We start from the raw sequence: 18806 nt of genomic DNA, 5'->3' as shown, positions 1-18806 counted from the left end.
AGTGCCCCAAGAGAACACACTCTCCACACATTACTTTTACAGCAACAGCTGAGACTAGCAGAGAAATTGGGGCAGAAGCCCAAGCAAAATACATTCAACAGGAGTGGAGTTTTAAAGTCAATATGAAAACAATGAATGTAACTGTACTGTATCCCTAAAATGTACCAATAAACTCAATTAAAGCTGGAAAAAAAAATAAAGTCAATATGAGGGCTGTCCCTGATCGATCTGCAGGAGGCCCTGAGCCCAGACAGACAGCACTGCGGTGACGGAGCTGATTCGGAGCCCAGACTCACCTTAGCCTGGACTTCAGAGCACACCTTAATCTCACAGAGTTTGAAGTCACAGAGCTTTCCTCATCTGTAACTTCGGAATACTGATTTTACAAAGTTGTCATGGTGAATAAAAAAATAATCTGCTAAAAGAGTGTGGTGCTTGTTACCCAAAGAATACTAAATTTTGAAATTGCTTTTTTTTCTTTTTTTAAGAAACAGAGACCATAATGAAATTATGGGATACTTACTTAAATGGTTATTTTAAACCCAAAGAACACACTGCTGTTGAGTAGGATAAGTGCATGTAAAATGAATACCTGAAGATCGAAAATAAGCAGACATTGTTGAGCTCTTGCACGAAGTCCAGAAAAGGATGGGGTGGGTGGGGTGGGGGTGGGGAGGGGAGAGGCAGAAACACACACTTGCCACGTCAAGGAAAATGCAAATGGAACCAAACTGGGCAGATAAGTAGAAGCTGCCAGGCAATCAAAGTTAAATTATTTGGGTAGAAAGAAAGCAACATTGGAAAACCATCTAATTTAAACCAAGGAATCATTTTAAGGCCTGAATTTAGACCTGGGGGAAGAAAAGCATGGTTTCAGCAAACTCCACTTAAGGCATAAAAAAATCCAATTTGGATCAAATTGCTAGGCCTGCCTCAGCACAGGGATAAGATGCTTATCTGGCCAATGCACCACTGCCCAGGGACACTTGCTTGCCCGGCCCCTCCGTCTGTCTCCTCTTGCTGTCTGCCCCTCTTTCTTCCCCAACACAACCTTTTCAATTCCTGCTGGCTCCGCGATGTTTCATTTCGTCACCAGCGGTCTGATACACTAAAGGCTTTCCTCTGAGACAGTGTCCTTGTAGAGTTGTTTCCTGCATTTGTATTAGTCGCCACAGCAGCTCTGATAACTTATATCAACTTGGTGGCTTAAAACATATGAAATTTATTCTCTGGTAGTTCTGGAGACCCGAGTCCCAAACCAACCAGTTTCACTGGGCGGAGGTCCAAGGCTGGTACAAATACATTACCTTGTAATGGTGGGGGGGGGGTCCCAGGCTTTCTCTGCACCTTTCCCCTTCCATTGTTGTGGCTGCTGCATGGTACCCCGGGCTTGCAGCTGCACTGCATCATTCTGCATCCCCAGCCACATGGTCTTCTCCTGTGCTCATCACCATCTCCCTTCGCCTCTCTTGTAAGGACACTTGAGGGCATTTAGGACCCACAGCGATAACTGCAGATAATCTCAAGATTCTTAATCACATCTATTACTCAACAGGTAGAATTTATAAGGTAACATTTACGGGTTCCAGGGATTAGGACTTGATCATTGTTGGCTATTATTCCATCTATTAGTCTTTAGAACCAAAAAATGGAGACTTGTCTCTCTCTCTTACACACTCTACTTCCAATCTAACAGCAACCATCGTTAGTTCTACAACTGTAAAACCCCTAAATCCTACTATTTCTATTTACTTGGACCTATCACCCAGTTTAAATCAGCCTCCCACCACTTGCCGGGACTAACAACAGTCTCTTAGCTGGTATCTCTTACGGTTTGTGTCTAGATATCTCCCCAAAGCCTCATGCAAGACATGGGTAGCTAATTATGGACTGAAACCTCCACAAACTGTGAGCTAAATAAACCCTTTCCCCTTTAACTTTGTGCATCAGGTATTTTGTCTCAGCAAAGTACAGGAAAAGTAACTAACATAGTTTCCCTGCATCCTTGCAGCCATGAAGATTATCTTAAAGGTAAATCTCACCATGTCAATCACCTTCTCAGAATGTTCCAAAAGCTGCCCAGAGTATTAAAAATAAAACCCAATGTCCTCCACACTGTTCATGTTCTATACTTTTGTGCTTTCCCCCTTCTCCAGGCACACTGGCTTTGAATTTGCCATTCACATTCCCATCTCAGGACTTCACCCTTCTTCTCTTCCCCAGACTGCTCCGTGACTACATCCAAGAGTTTGTTAGACCTCTCCTGACACTACTTAAAATGGCATTTCTTTATTCTCTAGCACATGTCATAATTATGCCCCTGAGGACATTCATTATGTCCTAATATTGTATTATTTATTATTTGTCAAATTACTTACTTTCTACCTCCTCCACTAAAACATGCATTTTCTTAGAACAGGGAGCCTACCTCTTTTTTGTTCATCACTGGATCTCTGGAGCCTAGAATAGAGCCTGACACAGAAGTGGAATACCTTGAATATTTTTTAATTGATAGATGAATGAGTTACTGAAAGATTTCAGGGGGTAAACGGCTAGGATGGAAAAGGAATGCTCTTAGAAAGGACCTTTCTCCACTCCTTAACTGCAATCTCAAATAATGGGAGCTATACTTTCCCCCAAGCTTGCACACTCCACCTGTTCCTGCTAAATGTCAGCTCTGTAGAGGTAGCAACTGTGGCCACCTCATTTTGTTTCCAACCACCCTCCCAGGGCAGGTAGACAGGGAGTCCGTGAGGTAGAAAAGCTAGGAAAAGCAAAGCCAATGATGGAGTGTGTGCCTGACAGCAAATATTATACATTGAAGAGTCACCTGTTGGAATTTTTATGTTTTTAGCATAAAAGCTGCATTTGATCCCCTACTTGGCACAGCAGTTGGAAACAGTGGGCCTTGGTGTGAATTCTGTCTTCCTCTGAGACTCACAAGGCTTGGGCCTGAGCACAGCACCTGTGATGGTTTAGTGATTGTGTTAACTTGAAAAGGTGAGCTAAATCTGATTGGCAATTCCACACCCCAGCATGTGGGAGGGCAACTAACCTGCTTGTTATAAAGGGGAAATGAGGAAGGATGTGGCTCCTTGTTGCTCTGGAGGAGCCCAGGGACTATGCCCTGTTGTCAATCCATCCTTCAGTCCTCAGGGACAAGATCCCTGTCCTTCACACAAAACAGTGGTTAGACTCCTGCTACTAATAAGAAGATATGCTCTATGCACGTTCTGCCTTTTGTCTCTCTGACTCCTGACTCTGACTTACTCCTAGTCTCTCCATCATTGCGTTATGTTTGTCCAAGGAAAACCTACACATTACTCTTATCAGACATACCTGACAAAAAGGGCTTTAGCTAATAGCTTTCTGCAATATATGCTGTCCTGTTAATTATATATGACCCTGTAACTTCAGCTGAATCAGTCCTCAGTCCCTTCCCTATTCGGAGGAGTCTAGTACCACAATCTTGCCTACTTTGTCTATCCTTTTCTGTACTTAATAGACCATGCTTAGCTCTGCCCATGCATATGGAAATATGGGGAGAGTGCTGGAGATGCCGAGAGCATGAGGCCTGGTCCTGGCCTGTAATCTCATTGGCAGACAGAATATAGAAAAAGGAATGAAAGATCGTACACACTGAGTGATGATGGAGAAACACAAACATTTACTATGCAGTGAAGACCAGGCACTAGGGCCTAGCATTAGGAAGAACATAAAGAATAACAATCATGGTGCAATTCCAACATTCCCTGCTTATCACTTGCACCAAGCCCACAATCTAAGTAAGTACTAAAGGGAGCCACATAAGGTTACAAACTGAGTTTAATGTATAGGTGAAAGCAGTTCTGTAGAATCCACTCAACCTCCAGGTCACTCCATGTCTTAGCAAAGGCTGTACCCTATTTCTGCTCCTCATCACATATGATCCTAAGGCTTTATCTGTAAGTCAGGTGTCTGGTGACTATAACTTAAGTTCTCTCCACTGCTTGGCCTGGCTGGTCACAGTAAACTGCAGCCTTAAAAGCCACATTTTTTTCTTTTATCTTCGACTCACAAAAACAATGCATTTTCAGGTAATTTTCTTTTCAGTCTCCTTTCTACTAGCTGAGCCTGATATATCTGCAGCCATTAAGTATATGCACAGGCAGGTATCAGGCATGACTAGGAAATCAATATGAGCCAGTGAAACAAGATATTTCCTTCTTCCTCTGCTCATCTAAATAGGGAAAGCTTCCAAGGGAGAGCAGAGAGAAGCCAGCTTTCAATGTCCTTTTCTCCTTCCATGTATGGAAAACACAGAAATAATTTCCTGCCAAGAATATGGGCAAAGGCTAAATTTAAAAGCTGTAATAGTTTGATAAAGCCAGCCCAAAACCTCCTTCATGTCTTAGAAGTAATTAGGAAATCTGTTCTGAAAAAGAGTAGGAAGGAGATAGAGATCAGAGATTCATTGGGTAGAGATGCACAAAATAATCAGGCTTTCTATTTTTAGACAAGACTACATGGCAACCAGGCATGGTGGCACACATTTGCAACCCTAGCACTCAGGCTGGGGCAGGAGGATGGCTGTGAATTCAAGACAAAAAAAAAAATAAAAAGACTACATGGTAACCTCCACATTATCTTCTGAAAATTCTCAGAAACCTGTATCTTTCAAGCCCCATTCCTAAGATTTGTATAGTATATAAAGTCCACCTTTCACTCATCTAAGATAATGGGTTTTTGGGGTTTTGTTTTTTTGTGCTTCTTTTGTTTTGTTTTCTTGTGGTACTGGGGATCAAACTTGGGACCTTGCACTTGCAAGGCAGTTGCGGTGCCACTGAGCTAAATCTCCAGCCCAATAATGTATTATTGATGACAGCCTTTGTTAGGGACCTGACGCTGCCATCAGGCTGCATTTTCCTGGTTCTTCTTGGCTCTTCAAATGACCTCATGCTTTTATCTTTAGTCCCTCCCAGCCAAGGCCACAGCAGTCCGAAGAAGTTAAACCTGTTTCTGCAGGACTGAGCCCATAAAAGGCAACCTGGCCTGTGATAGGTTAAAAGTAGCCCATGCCTCATAAATAAGCAATAGCCCAGCCCCAAAACAATAAAAGGACCTTCCTTTCTTTGTTCTTCTCTCTTCCCTCTGTCTCCCTCTCTTCCCTCTCTCCTCTCTCCCTGACTGCCTTCCCAAAAAAAGTCTCCTATCAGACCTCTCAGTGTGTGGCCTAGTTGTTGCGTGCCTCTACTGCCTTTTATCCAGGTCTTCTGCTGCTCTGTAGTATTGTGGAACTTTGCAGCTTTGTGACTAAATATCAGACAATATTCACCATCACAGGTAATAGACACCGGATAAGGTTTATGAAGAAAGCAATCATCAAGTCACCCTCAGACTGCCATAAAATAATCACAGATTGAGGCTGCAGGAAAAAATAACCATAAACTCAGTGGCTGAAGAAGCAGGAATTTCTTTTCTCACTGTGCTATAGGGTTAACATCTAAGATCAAGGTGCCAGCATGGCTGGCTTCTGGTATGGGCTTTCTCCTTGAGTTGCAGATGGCCACCATCTTAATACATACTCCCATGACCTTTTCTTTTTGTACGTATGAAAAGACAAAGCATGCAAGCTCTCTGGTGTCCCTCCTTATGAGACCACTGGCCCCATTGCTCAGGTCTCACCCTCCTGCCCTTGTTTTAACTTATTTACTTCCCAAAGGCCTCATCTCTAAATTAATATCACATTGGGGTTAGGGCTTCAACATATGAATTTTGGGGAACACAGCTCAGTCCATAACCACACTACACTATAGAGAGTCTCTGTTCCTGTATGAACCATCCTGATCAGGAGCAAACAAGTCCACTAGGTTCACAGCCACTATTTCTGTGATGGGTTTTCTGCAGATAGCTGTTTGGTGCAGCGTAGCACCCTTTTTGCTGTTGTGCTATGATGTACACTGCACTTGCTGTCAGAAGATAGGTTTCAAGCACCTTACACCCAGGAGGATGGCTATGACCAAAAAAGAAAAGGACGGGTGTTAGTGAGAATATAGAGAAAATGGAACCCTCAATCCCTCCACATAGGAATGTAACATGGTGATAGTACTATGGAAAACAATGAGTTAGCTTCTCAAAACCAAAAATTGAGCTAGGCATGGTGGCACAAATCTGTAAGCTCAGCTACTCAGGAGGCTGAGTCAGTTGGACTGCAAGTTTGAGGCCACCTTGGACAACTTAGTAAGAAGCTGTCCCAAAATAAAATCATAAAAAGTGCTGAAGAATGTAGCACAGTTGCAGGGCACTTGCTTACCATCATAATTAAGACCCCGAGTGTGACCTCTAGTAATACATACACATGCAATATGTATGTATGCAATACATGCATAAATACTGAACTACCATATATTAAAGCAATTCCACTTCTGTGTCTATATCCAAAAGAATTGAAGAGGATCTCAAGCAAGTATTTTCCACTCATGTTCACAGCAGTATTAGTCACAGAAACCAAAAAGTGGAACCAACCTAATTGTTCACTGACTGATTAACATACACAAAATGTGATAGATACCTACAGTGCTATGTTACTCAGCCTTAAAAAGTAGAGAAATCTTATCATATGCTACTATATGGATAAATCTTAAAGTTATGATGCTAATAAGCCAGCCACAGATAGAAACTATATGTTCCCACTAATGCGAGATATCTACAGCCAAATTCATAAAAACAGAAAGGGGAATGGTGATTACCATGGACTGGGAAATGATGAGTCATTGTTTAATGTGTATAGGGTTTCAGTTTTGCAAAATTAGAAGTCTGGAGATTTATTGTTCAATAATGTAAATATGCATAACACCTCTGAACTGTACACGTAAAAATAATTAAGATGGTGTATCAGTCATTTTCTCTCCTCTGGAACCAAATTCTGACACCCACAACCTACAGGAAAAGGGGTTTATTTTGACTCACAGTTTCAGAAGTTTCAGTCCATGGTTGGCTAACCCTGAAGCGTAAATGGCATGGTAGAAAGGTCTGGTGTAGAGGACAGCTGCTCAGTCATGATGGCCAAGTAGCAGAGCACAAAGGGAGGACCCAGCAGAGAGATACATCCTTCCAAGTTCCACCATCACCTGCCTCCAGTCAGGCCCCATCTTTTAACAGTGAGTCAGCTATAGGCCCCTGTGATCCAGTCACCTTCCCAAAGCCTGACCTCTGAACACATGAGGCTTTATAGTCTAGATGTAAACCACAAAGATGGTAATCTTTATGTTCCTTTTTTCTACCACAAAGAAAAAGACAGATCTTTGAGCTCAACTTTAAGCAATCTCTAGAATATATACAGGCATTTAAACTTTCTAAACCTCAGGTTCTTCGCCTATAAAATAGAGGGTAATCTATCTATCTCTATCTCTCAGAGTTATAGTGAAATATAGATAAGATAAAGTGTACAGGAGAGTTGTGGGCAATTTAGCACAACATAACAGTGTGCTAATGTCATTGCTGGAAATCACACTGCCACAATTGTAATACTATTAAATGCATTATTTACCTAGAAGTGTTTCAATCCTGACCTCTGAGGAGTACTTATACAATGTAGGCACAGAACTGCTTCTATATCAATTCCCAGTTTGGGACGATGATATAAGGTTTAAATGCAATTTCAAGATGGACAATATATCACGTAAACAGTAGAAAACAGAAGGAGCTAAGTAGGTCTGAAAGCATTCAACCAGGATTTGTAAAACTAACCTTGACCAATGAATTATTTGTTTGTTAGAGAAGGGTCAAGAAAATTGCTTCTTTGTGATTCATTCCCCAGCTGCTACTCAGGAAGGAGCAAACCAATAAAACCCATTTGTGGCCTGTGAAATACTTAATGCTTGTTTGCAATGATGTTTCAACAACAACCACCAAAAAAAGTTCCTTTATAAAGAGAACAGCAGACACCAAGAAGAAGCACATATTCACAGCAGCCTACCCACTGACTTTCAGGAAGCTTGGCTCTCAGACAACTGAGTTTTGGGTAAAAGACAAGGGTAGGACACAGGCTTCCTGCCACTCACCCAAGCTAGAAAGCCTTTCTTAGTTCTCCTACTAAAAAATAACTAAAGTCAGAACGCAGTTCCACTTGTGATATCTTCAAAAGAGACTAGAAAAATATTTTTTGAAAGATGATCTGTGTTCCTTCACTCAGGAACTGTTCCTGGAGGGTACTGTCACATGGCCAGTGGGTGACCTGCTCAGATTGCTGTTGCCCCCTGCAGGTGTTTGAAGGGGGAGGTAATTAGTAACCAGGTTAGATACAGATTGGTAGGGCAGGGAATGACACTATTACAGTCCGGCTAGCTCTCACTGATCTTGACAATCTAACAGAGCAGTGAACGACAATGGGGCTGATACTAAAGAATAATGTATTTTCAAAGTTAGTTTGAAGACTCATAAGTGGAGCTAAGGCCCTAGCAAAAGAGGCTTCATGCAGATTTGGCTGGCTTGGCCTTCCACCGGTCCCCACGTGAGGACACAGCCCTCCTCCCCTCCACAGGATGCAGCATCAGGGAAAAGACAGGCAGCCCTCACCAGACAACCAGACCATGAGCACCCTGATCTTGAGCTTCCCAGCCTCAAGAACAGTGAGATACACACGTCTGCTCTTTATGAATTACCCTCTCGCAGGTATTGTTATAGCAGCACAAATGGACTACGACATCACACCACCATGCTGTTGGTTCTCAATCCTCACAGTACTTCAGAAGTACCTATTGTTTGTTGCACAAGTCCACCTCAGAGATTCTGATTAAAGTTATTTGGGGTGGTATCCACCCACAGATGACTTTTATCTATGGCCAGAGTTGAGAACTATGGGGCCATGCACTGCAACAAACCAGAGTGAAGTTAAATAAAATTTTACAGTGATGAATTATTTGATTTGAATATACAAAAGTTATAAAATCAATCTGAGGGCTTTCAAAAGGGAAAAAGTCTTCGACTTATACTTGGTGAATTAAACATGAGCCTTCCAGCTTTCTCCCTAAAATGAGAATAAACATAAACCCAAAAGGTCAAACAGAACAGAGAAAAATGAGCAACACATAAGAGATGGCAACACATTATTGGAACACAGAGCTAAAGAAGCTAAAACCTGAGCATTTTAAGAGAGGATGCCAATGAGTGTCAAGATGACCTGTGTTTAAGAATATGGGAAAAGATGCAGAAGTTGGAGGCACTACAGGGAAACCTGGCTGTCCACAAGCAGAAGGTCAAATCTAGGCCCATATATCTCACCATGAACTAAATTACAAGCAAAACGGGCCAAAGATCTAAATGTTGAAACAGAAACATTTTATCTGCTGGAAATTAAAATAAATGCATACCTTAAAGACACAGGCATAGGCAAGGACTTTCTGAACAGGGCTCAAATAGCACAAGAAGTAACATCAAAAATCAACAAATGGGATCATATCGAATTAAAAGGCTGAATGGTAAAGAAAACAATCAGTAGAGTGAAGACATTACCTACAGCATGGGGAAAATTTTTTCCAGGTATTCCTCAGATGGAGGACTAATATCTAGAATATATAAAGAACTCAAAAAAATCAACCCCCCCAATAAAAATCCCAATCAAAAAAATGGGCAACAGAAATTAATAGACACTTCTTAGAAGACGTTCAAATAGCCAACAAACACATGAAAAATGCTCAACATCACTGACCATTAGAGAAATGCAAATTAAAACAACACTGAGCTTCTACTTTACTCCAGAAAGAATGATTATCATCAAGAAATCAAATAATAACAAATTCTGCCAAGCTACAGGGAAAAAGGAACCCTTCTATATTGCTGGTAGGCTTGTAAATGTACCACCACTATGGAAATCAGTATGGAAATTCATTTAAAAACTAAAAATAGAAATTTCATTTCACCCAGCTATTTCCCTTCTAGGAATCTTCCTGGAAGAGCTAAAGACCTCATATTACAATGATATCTGCATATCCACATTTATAGTAGCACAATTCATAACAGTTAAATCTTGGAAGCAACCCATGTGTCCATCAACAGATGAATGGGTTAAAAAAAAAAGTAGTATTTATATACAATGGAGTGCTACTCTGCCATAAAAAAGACAAATGAGAATCATTTGTAGGAAAATGAATGCACCTTGAGAACATAATTTTAAGTGAGATAAATTGGACACACAAACTTAAATATCACATAGTTTCTCCTATATAAGACACCCAAAATATGAAGAACAAAATAAAAGATAGATAATAGGAAATAGGGAGATAAATCTTTTAGAAATGGAAAGAGAGGGAGAAACAAAGGGAGGGAAAGGGAAAGAAAGGGAAGAGGATGACAAAAGAATTGAGATGTATTAGGTACATGTGCCACCTCTCCATGAAGAATGCAATCATTATTTATTGCAAACATGTACTAATAAAAATAAAAATTGAAAAAAACAAATAAATTGGAGGGCTCAGATAAAACTATGGGATGAGGGATAGGACTAAAAACAGGAGGATTAGGCTGAAGTTCTCAACAATGGGCAGCTAGTCCTTTGGGCCCTCACCTCCAGTATAAGAAGCAGAGGACTCCCCTTCTTTACCATAGAAGGAACCAGGTTATTCTGCAAAAACCAAATTGAGGGTCTGAACTGGTACCAACACAGCGGAGGACAGAAAAGAGGCTCCATGCTAGAAAGTTGTGGGGAGGGGATGGGATGCAGTGCAAGTCTGAATAATCAACTCTGGGCCCCCACCCCCCTTCACTGTGAAGTCTTAAGAATGGTTATTGCCAAAGAAATATCCCCTGCCAAAGACTGAAAGATCTTTCTGGGTGAGATACTGAAAAGCTGTAAGAAACGGCACTGAGAATATCCACAGTAAAACAACTGATCTTTGTCCCATCCTCAGAGAGAGACAGCAATGACTTGCCTGCCGTGGCAGTCATTCCAACCAGCCTTGTAAAGCCTCTCTCCAAATAGATGACTACGGATCTCTAGGCACTACAGGAAGCTTCCCTCCAGCAACTGAAAACCAAGCCAAAAGAAATCAAAGTCAAAAGAAACGGACTCAATAGATATTAAATTACTACAAGTAGAGAGAAAAGAGATTACTGGCCCCAATAAATAAGAACAGAATGCTCTTTAAAAAAATAAACCTCAAAAAACAAGGAAAAAGTCACTTCAGAAACAAAACTGTGGTGGCTTTCATAGCCCTGTCCCAAAAGGAGCCCAAAGAGCCCTGCTTCCCCATATCCACGCACTTGTCTGTGCCCTCCCCATATGGGGTCTGGAGTCATCCTGTGACTTTCTCCAATCAACAGAACGGCGCAGAAGTGATTAGTGCCAATTTTTTGCCTAAGTCTTAGGAGTATCTGGCAACCTCTGTTTTCGTGTAGTCTTCTGGACATCTGGGCAAGGCTCCAGATAAAGTGAAGCCAGTTGGATATCCCAGCCTGATCTCCCCTCTGACCAACAGTGAGGGACTACGAAGGCCACGCATGAGGCCAAGAAGCCCCACTCAACCCACTGAGTCACCAAAAATAACAAAATGGTTGCTGTTTTAATCCACTAAATTACAAATTTTATGTTATGTAGCAACTGGTGACTAAAATAATTGCTAAATTTAAAAATAAATTAATCTAAGTATCATCAGTGTCATTAACACTGAAAGCTAGAAGATAGTGAAGAATAGTTTGAAAAGCTATTATTCAATTTGAACTATTTGAATTTATAGTTTTACAGTTAAATTAGCAATCACACAAAAAGTTAGAATAAAGATTTCAGATAGGGCCAGGGATTTGGCTCAATGGTTCCGCCACCTGCCTCGCAAGCACAAGGACCCAAGTTCAATCCCTGGTACCAAAAAGATAAAAGATTTTAGATATATCAATGTCTCAAAATATCTACATTCTTTGCAACCCTCTTGAGGAAGCTATTATCAAATGTGATTCAGTGAATTGAAGTACGCAAGCAGAATTTCTCAGCTGGGGCCTATTTTGCTCTCCGGAGATGTTAGGAAATATCTGGGGCTGTTTCGGTTGTCACAAGGAGGTCTGGGGCAATGGTCCTAAGGTATCCAGTGATCTGAGGTTGAAGATGCTTCTAGATACTGCAGTGCAGATAATTCCACAGCAAAGAATTCACTGGCCCAAAATGTCAATAATGAAGAGCCTGAGAAACCCTACATAAAACCAAGGAAGAAGACACGTCGAGCAGAGAAATTTCCAACAATGTAGATTTGCAAAGAAAAGCCTCCATACTACAGACCTAGGAAAGGACATATAATTGTCATATTCTCCTGGCTGAGCAAGAGAGTCTGAAATATTAATAATATAATCAAGCCAGGCATAGTGGTACATGTCTGTAATCCCAGCACTCTTGGAGGCTGAGGCAGAAGGATCACAAATTTGGGCCCACCCTGGGCAACTTAGTGACTTAGAGAGACATTACCTCAAAAAACAAAATAAAATACAAAATAACATAGGCTAGTGATATAGGCTAGTGCAAAGACCCTAGGTTCAACCCCAGTACTACCAAAAATATATAATAGTAATAGCAAGAATATATGTGGCTATTACAGCACAGCTCTAATTGTTTTGTCTGTGTTAACTCATTTAATTTTCACAAAAGTTTTGTAATGTAGCTATTATTATCCCCCAGGAAAGTCATGGAGACGTTAAGTGACTGATAAGCCTGAGAGTATCCAGCTAAAAGTTACAGAAGCAGGATTTGAACGCAGGATGTCTGGCTTCAGAATTCAGGCATGGCCTACAATCTTTGGCTATTTTCTAATTTAAACAAACCAAAATGTGACTCTCATCTGATAGGCACATGTGCACTTAGATAAACAGCAGTTATTCTGGGTGTTCTCCAGCAGTTACTAAATGTTAGGATTATCACCCCTGGAACCAGAATGGAAGGACAGAGAAGACAAAACCAGAAAGTGAATATGCTAAACCCTTATCTTCTGTAATATACAGAAATACTTCGATTCACAAATGCTGCTACTTGCAAACAATTCGATTTGCAAACAAATGTGTTGAGCAAAATTTTGTTTCTGTTTGAAAACTCCACACTGGGTGATAAACACAACCACAGCTGTCTTCCCCACACGAACACAAACTCAGCCATCTTCCCCAAATCGTAAAATACATTAAGTTGGTATACCGAGGTACCACTGTATGTAAATGTTCACATATATACACGCATATATTATTGAAATGTAAAAAATAAATCTATAGCAGAACAAACATATTGTTCTGAAATGTGGAGAAAAATGCCAGACTGAACACCTAAAACAGACTAAAGTGATTGTCCCTAAGGGGGTGAAACCCAGGACTGGAGAGATTCAATCAGGGTAGAAATTTTGTTATTATAATAAATCTTGTTATATTGTTTGCCTTTAAAATTATATACCAGGGCCAGGGATTTAGCTCCTGCCTGCCTCGCAAGCACAAGGACCCGAGTTCAATCCCCAGTACCAAAAATAAATAAATAAATAAATAAATAATGCTATCTATGCATGTGCTACTTTGATAAAAATAAACTTCAAGTTTTAATAAACTCCTACTGGTGTAGGGTTGTTGAGGCTTATCCTGTTTAGAAATACAAGCATAATGTAATGATGGTGGTCTTCTAGGTTAAGAACCAGAGGAATTGGAATATTTAGTCTCAGGCAATGACCTGAAGTGACTTTTCAAACGTAAAGCAGGAAAATCACTGGGAGGAGAGACACTTCTTGTGTGCCATCTAAGACTGGAAGGGTCCATCTCAGCTGGGAAGCATTCATCCATTCCTGGGGGTACTTAGCAGAACTCACATGCAGAGGAGCACAGATATCTCAGGAGGAAAGAAGTCCTACCAGAAGGAGACTAACATAAATATGCTCAATTGGTATTTGACAGGATTCAAAAACAATTCAATGGAGAAAGATTTTTTTCAATAAATGAAGCTGGAACAACTGGACATCTACAGGCAAATATAATGGACCATGACATAAACCTCACTCCAGGTAAAAATGAATTCAAAATGTACCGTAGAGTTAAAATTAAATGTGAAATTATAAAACTTCTGGAGGAAAACAATGGAGAAAATCTCCAGACTCAGTGAAGATTTGCTATGACAACAAAAGCATAATAATTAAAGGGAAAAAAATCAAGATAAATTGGATCTTATCAGAATTAAAACTGCTGCACTGTGAAAAACTTTGTTAGAAGGATGAAAAGACAAGTTAAAAACTCTTTTTTAAGCCAGGCATGGTGGGGCATGCCTATAATCTCAGCACACGGGAGGCTGAGGCAGGAGGATCACTGTGAATTCAAGACCAGCCTGGGCTACATAGTGAGATCAGGTCGGTCTCAACCACATAGTGAGACCCTGTCTCAAAAAAAAAAAAAAAACTTTTAAAAATCAACATTAAAATCAGAAAACAATAATGAAAAGAACAGAAAAGATGAGCAGACATTTCATTGAAAGGAGATATAGATGGCAAAAAAGCATATGGAAAGATGTTCAGCATCATTAGCCATTAGCAAATTAAAACCACAATGCTACATCTCTATACACTGGTAAGAACACCAAAGAATAAAAGACAATGAAAAGGATGTAAAGAAAGCAGATCTCTCAAGGATTGCTAGTGGTAATGTAAAATGTTACCACCATTCTGTAAAACAGTTGGACACTTTCTTAGGAAGTTAAACATGCAATTGCCATATGACCCAGCAGTTTCACCCTGGGGCACTTATTCCAAAGAAAAATTTATGTTCACACAAAAACTTACACACAAAAGTTCATAGCATCTTCACTCATAACAGCAGAAGCCTGGCCAAAACCAAAACGTCTTCTTTGAATGCTGGTTAAACAAACTCCTAGGTAGTCTCCCATGAAATATTACTCATCAATTAGAAAATAACTGAACTATTGATACATGCCACAACCTGAAAGAACGTCAAAGGTACTATGCTTGCTGAAAAAAAGGTTAATCTCATCGGCTATATGCTGCATGGTACCATTAATAGAGCATCCTAGAAATGATGAAAATATAGAGACAGAGAACAGATTAACAGCTGTGATGGGACAGGAATGGGTGGAGTAGAGAGGCCATAGGCATTCTTAGAAAGATGTAACAGGAGGATATTCTTTTGTGCTGAAGGAAATATTCTGGATGCTAATTGTAGGAGTGATTATATATATCAGAATATAACTATACACATAAAAAACATAAATAAATACAGCTTTAAACATGAGGAAAACTGCATAAGACCTCTAGTCTAGTTAACATCAATGTACCTGTTTCAGCCTCTTGGTTTTGACAGCTACAGCTACGGAACACCACCAGAAGCTGGGTAAAGAGTGCACAATATTACTTGTACTATTTTTGTGACTTCCTGTGAGCTTAAAATTGTTTCAAATTTTCTTAAAAAATGGGAAAACTAAATTTAAACGATACATTTTTAAAACTAACCTACCTTCCGAAAACAAAGTTTAAAACTCACCCATCTCCAAAATTATAAAGACTATTAGTCTGCCTTAATGACTGTCAAAGAGCCTTTCCCCTGTGCTAAAGATGGATGTGAGTGTGGAATAAAACCCAGACGGGAGGCAGAGAACACAGGGAAATAGGCCATAGCACTGGAACCTGTAGGAGGAAAATGCCTGGAGCAAAGAAGTAGACTCCAGGGTTAATAAAAGGAAGGAGGCTGTGAGCTCACTGACACCAGAACACAGCGCAAAGGGTGGGAGCAGACAGGCTGGGGCAGACCTGGGCTCAAGGAGTGTGAGTGGGAAGAAGAGGTCATCTCTGCATGAAGTAAAGAAGTAATCAGTCTGGTTCAGACACAGGACGAGGTCACACTTCTGAGTACACTAGGAATGGAGCTCTGGTCTCCGAGCCTCAGTTTTCTGAGAATGAAGCCACAGCTTCTGCCTGCCTCCAAGAGAAGCCCTGCTTGTTCCCTGAGTCTCTACCTCACCTTAACCCAAAGCATGTTAATCATCATCATCATCACAACCCGCATTTGCATAGAAGCTTTTTTCCCCCAAATGTTCCATATCTATGACCTCGTTTGAGCCTTGCTGTACTATCAAAGGTGTTTTTTTTAGGGTACCAAAATTAAGAAGTGTAGCAGACACCTCTGCCCAGTATTAGTGGGCTGTAGTGGACACAGGCTTCTTTCCCCTCTAGGATTCAGCTGTGTTACATTGGAAGTAGCAGAGCTTGGCTCAGTCAAGGTCAACTGACTAAATTCTTCCCTTCTGAATTAACCATTTGTTTGATTCAGCAAAGACAAGCTGTGCCTTCACTCTACAGTCCTGCCTGCTTGATACTTATTATCAGCAGGTGTCCCAAGTCCCTGCCCAGTTTTTCCCCCTTCCCACACTTGTAATGAACAAACACTGGATGTCCTGGGACTCCTTTGTCCTTGCTTCCCAGAGCAGCATATATCAGCCCAAGACTCAGTTTCTCGCAAGTCTCTGCCTCTTTGTTTCTTTAATTCCCACTTTCCTATCTCGTGGATGTCGGAAGGGCTCACAGGAAGCCAGGACCGCTGCAGGGGTCTCTGGCAAGAAGTACAAAGGTGTTACTGACTTACATGGATATGGAGGCTATATTTCAGATCTCAAGAATGTGACTGTCAACTCTGAGCTAGGAATTGTGTTCCCCATTTTCCTATTAAGCAATGTCAACTCCCAGGCAAATAATCTTGCAATACAAAGTACAAAGAATTTAGAGAGAAAAGCTACCAGTGAAATCAGCCTCATGGAAATCACTCTGCTTTTCAAGGGGCCATAATGATGAAGGCAGAGCATGAGTTCACTTGCTTATGGGTTCGATTTTCCTTAAGACAAGAAAAAGATGGAAATACACCCAGCCTAGCTTTATGTTTTCAGGTAATTCTGAAGTCTTAGTCATACAAGGGTACTGGATTAATCAGAATTTATTTTTATCTCTCAACCTTCAGCTGAGGCTTAGAGTGCTGTTCTTTGCCTGCTGGGAAAGGTTGCCATAGAAACTCTTTCAGGCCAAGCAGTGTCTGGATTTACAATGTTGTGACTGCAAGCAGAGAGGAAGATAGACCAGTCAGTCCCAGATGAGAATGAGGGTCTTCTGGGGCTCAGAAAGTACTCCATCCCCTCTACTCAAGATTTTTTTGTCACCCAGGTGTGAAATATTCCCTAAAAAGATATCAGTGTCCAATCACACAACAGAAAGTACCTTTTGCCTCCTGCAGCCTGATCTTCATTGGCCTCTTCAGGGTACTATTAGGCACACTAGTAGCAGCACCTGAGTGCTGAAGCCGGCTCATATAGTCTACAAGACCAACATGTGCATCTTCTCACGTTTGACAGTGTCACAATGGTAGCTTAAAATTCCCCTGGGAGCAGTACTCATGGCATAAAAATTGACAAATGCTGTAGGTTTTTCTTTTTACCAACTTTTAGATAATGTATTTTTCTAAACACTGAAAAGATTTAATAACTGACTAGGAATAATTTATCATCCAAATATTAGTGGCTTATAGGTATCTCTGAATAAAAAAAAAAGTAAATCAGATTTGCATCTGAGACTAGAACTCGTGTCTGTTCTCTAATTGAAACCACCTTTACAATCTTTGTGTCCTTCTATCATCATACTGCCCAGGGTTTTAAAAAAAAAGTGTGTCATGTTCATTAGACTATCTTTAAAAGCAAAGATTCTTACTTGTGGTTATATCATTAGTGCCAAGAATAGTACCGGGTATACAGAAAGTGCTCAGCACATGTTTGAAAACTGAGTTACTTAATGAATGAGTGTATGAACGAATGTTACAGCTGCAAGAGCCAAGAAATACTCTAAAATAATGATTATATTCATAAGAAAATGAGTATTTCACTGAAAGACAGAGGTCGTATTAACAATAGATACAAGATAGAAAGTTAGCTGGTATCTTTCAAAACTGAATCATGTTGTAATCTACTTTCAAATTTCCAGAACTGCATCAATGTACCACAGCTGGCAGCCTTTGAAAAAGCAACATGGCTCATTCAAGATGGAGGAGCTCAACCAGTTGCCTGACAAGAGCTCTTCGGCAAAAGCTCTTATCAGTTTAAAAAGCCTTTCAGAAATGCAAAACGAAGTCTACTCTTGTCTGATGAAGATGATAGACAAATAAATACAAAATCATCTAAAAGAAATGAGAGAGTTGCAATGGTTCCACAGAAATTTACAGCAATAATGTCTACACCACAGGTAAGAAAGCTTTACAGAAGATTGGTTTTTGATTACGGAACCTACTCAAGATTCTAAAAACACATAAATGGTGCATATATGAGTGGTTCTATTCAAGTACAGATAAACCACTTTTTGAGGGTGATAATGATTTCTCTGTATATATAAAGGAATCTTTTCTTAATTTGAAAACAAGAAAGTTAAAAGAGTAGAATGGAGAAAAATCAGACAGCTTATGGGAGAAGATATTAGATATTAGAAGCATCTATTGTACTTCTGATATCATTTAATGAGTCTGTAAATGATTTGAACTCAAAGGGATTCAGGTCTCCTCCCTCTGCAAGACACTTAATTTGTAATAAGATAGCTGTAAGCCTGGAGATTAAGTCTGTGAGGTTTTCATTTTCAACACAGGGCTGTCTGGCTGAGGGGTTGGCGAGCAGGCTGATCTCCTGCACCTCCTCCTCACAGCTCTGGTGCAGGTCTGTGCACTCACCTGCCCACTTCAGCCCCTGATCTGGAGCAAGCTCATAACAGTAAAGTTGAACTTTATGCAAAACTTTGTTCAGGTCCTTATTCGGTTGTTCAAGCTCTAGAACAATTGTTGCATGTCTCCGCTGA

The 18806-nt window shown here is 40.5% G+C and overlaps 1 pseudogene; it reads left to right on the top strand.

The window, feature by feature from the left end:
- The first annotated feature begins 17958 nt into the window (after nt 1-17958).
- The window catches only part of LOC104858004, a 2153-nt pseudogene continuing 1305 nt past the window's right edge, over nt 17959-18806 (top strand).

The sequence above is a fragment of the Fukomys damarensis genome, unplaced genomic scaffold (genome assembly GCF_012274545.1).
Source record: "Fukomys damarensis isolate Sample0158 unplaced genomic scaffold, DMR_v1.0_HiC HiC_scaffold_16, whole genome shotgun sequence".
In the NCBI taxonomy this organism is placed as follows: domain Eukaryota; kingdom Metazoa; phylum Chordata; class Mammalia; order Rodentia; family Bathyergidae; genus Fukomys; species Fukomys damarensis.
The sequence above is the reverse complement of the archived record's forward strand: the minus strand, read 5'-3'. Positions and strand labels throughout refer to the sequence as shown.